Source organism: Mytilus edulis, unplaced genomic scaffold (genome assembly GCF_963676685.1).
Source record: "Mytilus edulis unplaced genomic scaffold, xbMytEdul2.2 SCAFFOLD_854, whole genome shotgun sequence".
Lineage (NCBI taxonomy): Eukaryota > Metazoa > Mollusca > Bivalvia > Mytilida > Mytilidae > Mytilus > Mytilus edulis.
The window spans coordinates 1-10,701 of record NW_027268572.1 but is presented as its reverse complement, the minus strand read 5'-3'; the positions used below and the strand labels follow the sequence as shown (position 1 = coordinate 10,701).

General features: G+C 32.5%; 1 long non-coding RNA gene across 1 annotated transcript; it reads left to right on the top strand.

Moving 5' to 3' along the window:
- Positions 1–6,217: 6,217 nt before the first annotated feature.
- On the top strand, positions 6,218–7,493 carry LOC139507803 (uncharacterized). The gene is made up of 3 exons (XR_011660860.1): positions 6,218–6,503; positions 6,852–6,915; positions 7,385–7,493. It is a non-coding gene; the product is annotated as an uncharacterized lncRNA (long non-coding RNA).
- The last annotated feature ends 3,208 nt before the right edge of the window (positions 7,494–10,701 follow it).

Sequence of the window (10,701 nt, the reverse complement as noted above, 5' to 3'; positions counted from 1 at the left end):
ATTATACAACTTCCTCAGTAACTTCAAGGCCATCTTGAGCTAGGATGATCTAGGCTGTTTAGTCCCTTTCCGGTTTTATGCGGTCTTGAACTTTTGTGTTTTAGCTTTCCATTCCTTTGATTTGGATTTGAGGCTCCGTCGTGCGCGCTGTTATCAAACTAGTTTATCAGTCCGCATGTTATGTGCTTGTCCTAATTCAGGAACATTGTGTCATATTTTCCATCCATTACACAGTTTTTTTGGTTAGACTTTCGATTTTTTTCGTCAAATTCCTTCACACCTTGTTAAGACTGATTTACAACATGACGTATGAAATGAAAGTGAATAATAAATGATCCGAACTACAAGGTAAACATGTCTAAATACGATATACATGGGTGATTATTACTGTTTCTTGTATGTGAAACGCTATTTTCGTCGACCTTTTATATAACAATAAGGCGATGTGGAACGATTACCAATGAAACAACTATCCACCAAAGTTCAAATAAAGTAGATGTAAGCATTTAAAGACAACCGTACAGCTTAAACAACGAGAAAAAATACATACTGTATAATTGACTACAAATGGCTCCGAAATAAAAAATATGAAACTTCAATTGAGAAAACAAACCGGCGCCTAATTTATTAGAAAACAATTTACGAAAAAACAAATATGACTGACATGAACCAACACTAACCACTGAACTTCAGGCTTGTGACTTGTAGCAGACACATATATAATGTGGCGGGGAAATTCATGTTTGTGAGCGCTAAATCCTCCCCTAAACTGGAACATCGGTGTATAACAGCTCAAAAAGAACAAACTATAAATATCAGTTGAAAAAAGCTTTAAACCAGATCGATACAAAACAGAAAAATCTTCGAACAAAACTACAGACAGGACGTTAAAGGGTATTTATTCATCCCTCATTCCTAACAAAAAAAGAAGACTCTGATTACCAATCTGAAAGTACTCGAAGTTACTGACAGCTAGTTCAAAGCCAATAACAAGTAATAACAAAATCATGTATCTCGGACATTTATATCATTCAGTATACATATAGTTTACATGTTTATCTATAGATTAATATTTTGGTTTCCTTGAGGTGTTGGGATGTTGTCTAGTTGCAGCTTGCCTACTATCGCCTTTTCAGTAATTTCACCATATGAACCAATCTCATCGATGTTGTTTTTAATAAAACATTGTGACAGCTTTATTTACTTAAAAATATACGAATGGAATTATCATTATTGTCGAGCCTGCGGCTTCTGTCGCAGAAAGCTCGACATAAAGATAGTGATCCGTCGGCGGCGTTAATCTACTTCTCATAAGCTTTATATTTTAGAAGTTGGAAGACCTGGATGCTTCATAATTTGTATATAGATGCCTCATGTTACGAAGTTTTCTTCTGTCACATGTCAATTGTCCTTGACCTCATTTTCACGGTTCAGTGACTGCTTGTTAAGCCTTTTGTAATGTTAATTTCTGTCTGTTTATGAGTAATATGATAACTATATTTGGTATGTGCGTACCTTACAAGGTCCTCGTGCCCGCCGGACAGTTTTTACTTGACTTCGACCTCATTTCATGCATGATTGAACACGGTAAGTTTAATTGGTCAAGTCCATATCTCAGATACTGTAATCAATAGGTCTAGTTTATTCGGTGTATGTAAGGACTGTAAAGTGTTCATGTCCAACTGGCAGGTGTCATCTGACCTTGACCTCATTTTCATGGTTTAGTGGTTATAGTTAAATTTTTATGTTTTTGTCTGTTTTTCTTGAATGATTGTAAGGTATTTAGCTGATCGGTGTCCTCTGACTTTGACCTCATTTTTATGGTTCAGTGGTCAAAGTTAAGTTTTTGAGTTTTGGTCTTTTTTTCTAATACTATATGCAATAGGCCAACTATTGTATGTACTGGTGTATGGAAACATTTTTTGATGTTCATATCAGTCTTGTTTTATTTGACCTTGAACTCATTTTTACGGTTCATTGCTCAGTGTTAACGTTTTTGTGTTTTGTTCTGTTTTTCTTAATCAATAAGCTGTAGGTCAACTAAATTTGTTGTATTGAAGAATTATAAGCTTTACATGTCTGATTGGCATGGTTCATCTTATCTTGACCATTAATGGTTCATTGGTAAATGTTTAGTTTTCTTGTTTACTAGTAAGTCTGTTTTTAGGCAATGTTAGAAACTATAACCAATAGGTCAGCTATATTTAGTTAATTGAATGATTGTAAGGTGTACATGTATTTCTGGTTTGGTTTATATGACCTTGACCTTATGTTTATGTGATAGTTGTAGTAAAGCTTTATATTCAGGACTATCAACATGATATCAATGATTAGTATAGAAGGCGATACATTTCAGCGTGTGCACTCTTGTTTATAAGTATTGCATTTACTTAATTGTCAATTTGCTATAATCTGTCTCCAATTGTGGCGTTTGTGTCGCAGATAATAATCCTAGATGTTCTACTTCAAATATAAGAGATAAAAAATGCATACATTCTTTTTTCGATTTTCAGTAATAGTGCAATGAGCCAAAATCATATGCAGAATTTCACCAAATCTGCTTTCCCTTAAAGCAGTTTCATATTGACTGTTGAATCAGTTGTCAAAACCAATATTTTCTTTTTTTGTGTTTTTCTTGAGAACAGTTTCAAACATTTTTGTTTAATCTGACCAATTTTTGGTGAGTAATTGAAGCATCTAACTGGTTCTCGTCCAACTTGAGAGCAAAGCGAGTGATTTTGTGATGAAATGTGATGCATGTTAGATAAGCATAAGAGAAATTATTTTAAGGCGAGACAGACCGATACAATCTAAATCTATACACTGTATCTCCTTAAACTCGAGCCGTGTGGTTTCCTAAAAATTCGGCAAATTCGTTTCTATAGTATTCTAGATTTATATGAACTGTGTTTCTTGATAAATGACAATAATTATTAACCCATTTGGGAAAAGAGAAAACATAACAAGGTCACTTTTTTTCGAATTAAAAATTTAAACGTAATTAACACATCTTGAATTGTGTCTTACGTTAAAGCATCAAGTTGAGATCTTGTAATTGATAATTAGATAGAATGAAATTCAAAACAGTGTGGCTGTGGCCATTGATTGACACATTAAATTCATCCATTGACTGGGACAATTTAGGTGAACGTTTGTATGTAACGACCACTGCTCACTATGTACTTTTTAAAGACACTTAAACTATTGGGTCACCAAAGGTTTTCAACACCTTAATAAAGTTATTTGAAAAATTAATCAGAAATAACACGATGTTTTGATTTATATCAATTATATAAATCAAAACATAAAGGTTATTCCTGATTAATTTTTCGAATTGTTTTATAATTAAAGGCGTTAAGAAACCTTTTGGTGACCCCACAGTTTAAATGTCTATCGTAGGTACGTCGTGAACTGTGGTCGTTACAGACAAACGTTCACGTAAATTGTCCCAGTCAATGGATGAATTAATGTGTCAATCAATGGCCACAGCCACACTGTTTTGAATTTCATTCTATGAGAACCGACAACTTAACCCCACTAATATTTTGCAACAAAATGTATTTTACAAAGATGTAAAATGTGTGATAATTCATTTTTTGTGTAAAGTTGTTGCTCATATTAGTTTTGGCCAAAAACTATGCGTGGAATTGACATTTTGAGTCAAATGCGTAAATTTCGATATGTTTTTGAAGCCATTTTAACATGGAAAGTAATCTTTTTCTACTGAAGAGTTCAGATATTATAAACCTGTTAAATTATCAATGAATAACACGAAAGGCTTGAACAGGATTACTACTTCTGAAATTTCAGGGGTCAAACAATTGCTCTTATCATAGCGCCTCCGTCTGCAGTTATAAAGCTTATAGAGAAGACAAACAAATAAAAAAAAAATTAAAAAAAAACAACAAAGGACCCCAAAAGATATTCTCACCATGTTATTGTTACTAACAAACTTTTTACAGATGTATATGTGAACAAAATAATCTATCAGGAGATCAAAAGTATTGTGTAAAGGTTAATGTAATGATTACAACGTTAAAACTAATGTAAAATCAATCTTTGATGAATGTGGTAGGAGTTTTATATATTGAATGATCAATTACATGTCAAATTCAAGTATTGAAATCACCAGTCTGAAGCAAGCAAACAAATAAGGCGAATATATCTAAAAACAGAAAAATTGAAAAGACAACAACGGCCGATTATAAAAATATTTTTAAGGCAGTCATTCCGTCCATAAATTGAATTTACATCTCCATCATGAAAAGTTGTTTATAAAACAAGCCACATGCCTTCCATTCGGAGTCAATAATAAAAACAACGGTTCGGTGATCATTATGAATACTTTTTTTTTTTAAATATAAGCAATGTCGCGCATTGATGTTTACTCTCTAAAATACATCCCTGGAGAATAATTTGTGCAAATGAAGATATTTAAACATCTTTTGTGGTGCTTAAACTTTGTAATGTCAATAGAAAAGGAATATTGCTGGTTTTCCTGTTTTGGCTGGGTTTACACTAGTCCATTTTGAAATCCTTTATAACTTGCAGTTCTGTGTGAGCTAAGGCTCCGTGTAGAAGACCGTTCTTTGACCTTAAATGATTTACTTTTACATATTCTGATTTGATGGAAAGTTGTCTCATTGGCACTCATACCACATCTTCTTGTATAAAATTATCACCAGGTTTGTACTTACATGAGCATCACGACGGATGCATCATGTAGACCCTGCTTACCTTTCCGGATCACCTGAGATCACATCTAGTTGTTGATGAGACTCATGTTGCTCAGTCGTTAGTTTTTTATGTTGTGTTTTGTGTACTGTTGTTTGTCTGTTGTCTTTTTCTTTTTTTTAATCTTGGTGTTGTCTGTTTGTTTTCGACTTATAGTTCCTTTGGTATCTTTCACCTCTCCTTTTGTAATTTTACAAGAACAGAATAATCTCAATATTCGTGAAGAAGTTAGATATAGTGTTTCGAAGGAGGTTGCATTCTTGATATGGATAAATTTATCTATATACAAGTATTAAAATTGTCCATGTGAAGTTTTTCCTTCTTGTGTTGATGAGTCTCATCAAATTAAAAAAAAACATGAGGCTGTCACAACGACAGCAAACCGGAATTATTATCATTTATTTGTGTCCTGGCAATATCTCAAGAACCATAACTGATGAACGGTGAAAGTGAAAATCGTCAATATCAAATTTGACCTCCATTTTGTCATCAGTTTCAACATATTAAAAATTTGAAAAGCTTAGGTTGAATTATGGTTCATGTGTAATGCAACAACATGAATGGAAACGCCATTTTTTTTTTATCTTTCAAGAACCATAACTCCTAAACAGTAAAAGTCAAAATCGACATTTATATTGAACTTGACCTTCATTTTGTCATCGGTAACAACATATTAGAATTTAAAAAGCTTTGGTTGAACGGTTCATGAGTTATTGCACGGACAACATTTGGTTGCCGCCCGCCCGCCCGCCGTACATCCCAAATCAATAACCGACATTTTTGTCACAAAAATTTGGTTAAAATTCAACAGTTTTATCATCCTTTTACACATTGTGTCTAAGGTTTATAAAGCATCTTAAGTGTTGAGTCTGAATCTAGAGACAATAAAAAAAGTTACTAATCCGTACCCAGATGATTAGGTTCATCTTAGTCTGTATTCAAATCATGAATTTGCAATCATTCCCTTACATTTTATTTACTTTTTTTCAATTCCCTAAATTGCTTCATTTTTAAGACGTCAGCAAAACTACTAGTACATATAATTTATTTAAATATTGCCGTTTACATAACTTTCAAGAAAAATTAGGTATAACATCCTATAAACAATTTGTAATTCATCAAACTTGACGTATTCAGTTTCGTGTACTTCCAAAATATATCGGATTATTGGAAATTATTCCTTTTCATTGTCATTATTTCGGATTTATCCACTCTGGTGTCCTCCAATGGAATTATAAGTATTTATTGCAAAAATAATGCTACATGCTTTTAACCTGTGGATGGTTTATTTTGTAAACATTTCATTTAATCTGTATTTATGCAATTGACACACATAGTAATATAATGATTGAGTAAAATTCTGAAAAAAAATATGCAAACACATGTTTTGGGTAATTATAGTGTAATTATTATAAATCTGTTTTACATGTACTTTTTGACATTTTTATAGCCTATTAGCGGTCGTTTATCAAAGTGTATTGAACTGGAATGGTGTGCGACAAGGAAATCCGATATAGCTTACTGTGTAACGTTGTGTAGTCTATTTGTATTATTTATATCTAGCCACCGTTTTTCAGTACATTGGCATATGTACATACTAGTTAACAAAATGGGATCGTTTTTTGTGATTCCAAATTACCGACATGTTTTTCTACTTAAGAAATAACACTATTGGTAACATTTTTATATATTGTTGTCTTTATTGTTGGAAAAATGCAAATTCGGACTGAATGAACTTTCCTTAAAATTGAGTTAATTTTAATGAAATGGTAAGAATCAAATTTATTTAATTAATTGCGAATTTTGACAAAACACTGGATTTTTTTATTGGAAATCTCTTGGTACTCAAGTTATTATTTATATCAGTTGGAGGATATTTTTTCACACGTTCGTATTCATAACACGTGTTTTTTAGTGATGTAATTATATGCAAAACGATATATAGTAGTAACTGTCGATTTGAAGACAGTTTCAATTAGATTTTTGTATTTGATATTTAAGATAATAATAAAAAATTACATACATTTAACTTTCCTGCTTTACTATATTACTGAACTAATCAATCAGTTTTCATACTTGCAAACATAGATTACACAATGCTTTTATTTCATTTTCAGGAACTGGGACTTACAGTTTTATTTATTGTTATAATTCAAATAGGATATTTAAATGCACAACAAGGTATGCATAACATTTTATATTTCACTAATCAATATAGTAATCATTAAATCTATGCTTGTGTCATTTTGGTCAGATGTCTCATTGGTTATCATACCACATCTTCTTTTTGATATTAAAAATAAACGTTGATTTTCCGTCCACACATAATATTCGCCAACAACAAAACAAGCAGTTTAAACAAAAACAATTTAAGATGACTCATCTAATAGGTATATATTCAATCACACACATATAAGACTGATTATGATGACTCGTAATAATGAACTGATACAATAAGGAATTACACTCATTCACTTTTTAGTTTTTACTACTTTATATTTGTCTTAAAAACAAATTCTGGCATAATTCTGATTTGATAGTGGGCGAGAGCATCATGTTGTTTATGTATCTGATGTGTTGTTAAGAAACATTGATGATGATTTTCTGACAGTGATTATATATTAATGATCTGTTTTTTCTTAACCTGAAGACTGCTTAGAAACTCAATTCCGATGCAAGACTGGTACAATGTATACCGAAACAGTGGGTGTGTGACAATGATCCAGACTGCTCGGACAGTTCAGACGAAGCATCCTGTCGTAAGTCTATTATCGTTTCTATATCAATTTCTAGACTAAACTTTCTTGCTGGGACGAATTGATCGTTGTCGAGTTTTCACTTGGACCATATTCGCCATGTATTTGATAAACTTTATGCCCTGTTCAAACTTGCATTGAGATGTCAGTTTTTTGCTTCATGTGAAATTACAGGGAGATGTGTCTTTAAAAGCCTATAGCAATTGTAAAATTAACTGTTTTGTTTAAAAATTGTGGACAAAATTGCGCTCATAAAGTTTGCATTTGGAGCTTTCATGGGTGAATCCCCGCAAATAGTGGAAATAGTGGCAGTTGGCAGGTATGTAGTAGAAAAGCGCGATACCTTTGAACTGGGATTTTCCAAGTACATATTTTAGTTCAATTGATGAGTTTCTTGACATAAGAAAATACTTGGAGGCTAAGTTTTGGGTCGGTAAAGACAGTGAATCAGTTAAGGTATAAAAAGAGAATGATGGATTTTGATATATTTCAGCAAGAGCAGACGATAAACACGAGAAGATGCCCGGATGATAATTTTCAGTGTAGTAATGGAGTCTGCGTGAACAATGCCTTTGTCTGTGATGGTGATCAAGACTGTTTAGATTGGGACGGATGAACAGTGTGGTAATAAGAAATATGAAATGGTCCTTAGTAATCTTAACTCTATAGTTATGAATGTACAAAAAAACCAGAAGTAACACTGTATAAATGTATGTGTCAGAAGCGCTTTTCTTGATTTACCTTCATCAAACATTCGAGGTCAAAACATAGAAAATAAAAAAAAATGTTATAAGTTCCAAAAAACACGCGAAGGGCTATACATGTATGACCAATAGTAACATAAAAATAAAAACCGCGCCCATCACAGTTATGTCATCTTCTCCTTAGGAAGTTGACCCGTAAACCTCAGTATCTTAATTACATTTGTTTTCTGAAATTGAAAGTATGGTATGAATATGCCAGTACCGAAATACTGACTGAAAAGCTGACTACAACGGGGCCGTAACATGTACAAAAGGGTCAACTAACATTATATCTAAATTCAAGCAATGTTTGTGTTTCATGGTGGAAAAAAAGTGCATATACACCATCAGTATTCATTTTCCTATTTCTACGTCGGTAAATATTTCAAACATGATGAGTAACTTAAGTTCATGCTCTGGAGATAACTAAGTGAAGTTAAGAGTTTACCAGTTATTAAGAAAAGGAAAAGATACATTTGAATCGTAGATTATACTTGTTTCGTTTATGTTTGATTAGAAGTACACTTTGAGTAAGTTTTGATATATTTAGATTTTTTTCAGAAATAAAGACATTCCGAAGAATATGCTACTTCACTAACTGGGCACAGTATCGTAACAATGGAGCAAATTTACACCTGACAACATCAACCAGATCTGTGTACACATATTGTATATGCATTTGCTAGATTGGAAGGCATGAAATTGGTTTTTACAGAATACAATGATGAAAAAATGTAAGGAATTAAAACATATAATTGTAAACATCGTATTGTTCGATTTGTAGTTGAAATTGCTATGGTAAAAATAGATGAGCCGAAAACTATTACGTGGCCGACAATACAAGACCAAACAAAATATATTATTTCATGTTTTCTCCAGCTATTTAATCAACGGAAAAATGTATCCATTAATAAATATATTATAGCCAATCATTTCTATGGATTATAGTTTTATGAAGATCCAACCAAAGAAGTTTGCTCTTATTCTTAAGTTTTGTATACATATCCAACAATAATTACTATCATTTGAATCATGGACATATATTATATAATTCAATAGACTGTTAATTGTTTGAGTTTTAGGTATAAAGAATTCAACGGAAAAAAGAATAAAACACAAGGAGTAAGACAATGTTAGCTATAGGTGGATGGAATGCAGGCAGTAAAGCTTTTCTGATATGGTGCGACGCCAGAAAACCGAATGACGTTTATAATGTCTACGATGGAATTTTTACGTAAACATAACTTTGATGGATTAGATATCGACTGGGAATATCCAACTCTCAGACAAGGGAAAATGGAGGATAAAACCGAACTTTGCCCTCCTTCTTAAGGTAATTCAAGTTATTTTCTTTCCATTAGTTTTGTGCTTTTCCCGTTACAACCTTCAAATTAATTTGTGAGATGTTTTAACATCGTTTAATGCACATTTATTTATTTAGTTTTTTAAATTTTTCGTCTCGTTATATTAAGGGGTCAAGCTTTTGGTTTCAAGGGGAGGAGAGTTTGAAGGCAGGATATTTTCCCTGGGTTGATCAATTGTTTTCATCTGTTGCTATAAATTGTTTTTTCTTCACTTTTACATATATTTGATTTATTCATTTTGTGTTGCAGAATAATCATTTTCATTCTCCCCTCCCCCCAAAAATCAAATGGTCATCCCCCGAAAATAATATTAGTATCATAAAGACCCATTTTACAACAATTCAGCTTTTCAATGCTTGTTCTATTTTTATTTAGGAATTTAAGAGGCTTTTGATATGGAAGCCCAGAAATCGTTACGTCGTAGACTTCTAGTCTCAGCGGCGGTACCTACGGGTAGAAAGGTGGTAGATTCGGGATACGATATACCAACACTATCTAAGTAAGTATAATACACATATCTAAATCTAAATCATAAAAAAAACACGGTAACCAACTCATAGTCATAAGCTGCTGTTCCTATTGGTAGAAACGTTTAATATTCGGGTTAAATCGTATATAAATACTGCCTGCACAAAAAGCGCATTTTAAAGAACCTTCATACTAAGCGCCAAATATATTAGTAAACATTCCAAAACAGAACGCATACAACTGACTGGGTGAGTGTATTTATTAAAAATGAATTCCTTTCACAAATTATAAAGATAGGAATACAAATACTCTCCTCGACATATTGACTTTTTGATTGTATTTAGTAGGTTTGGATATCCATATTACATCTTCTTTACCAAATGTTCGACCATATTCGTGTAGAAGAGGATTCAAAGTTTGAAGTGCGATAATCTTAAAATACCAAATAGAACTGATCGAGGGAGGGAGGGTTAACGGTTAAAACTAAACGCTAAAGCAATTTATTTTTTATTTGTAAACGATTGGCCGACAAAACGATGGCAATGAATGGTGAAATGTATGCGTGTATACAGACAAACAAAATACAGTCTACGACAAAAGCAGAATCAGTTACAAACAGAAATTCTGGTCTATATC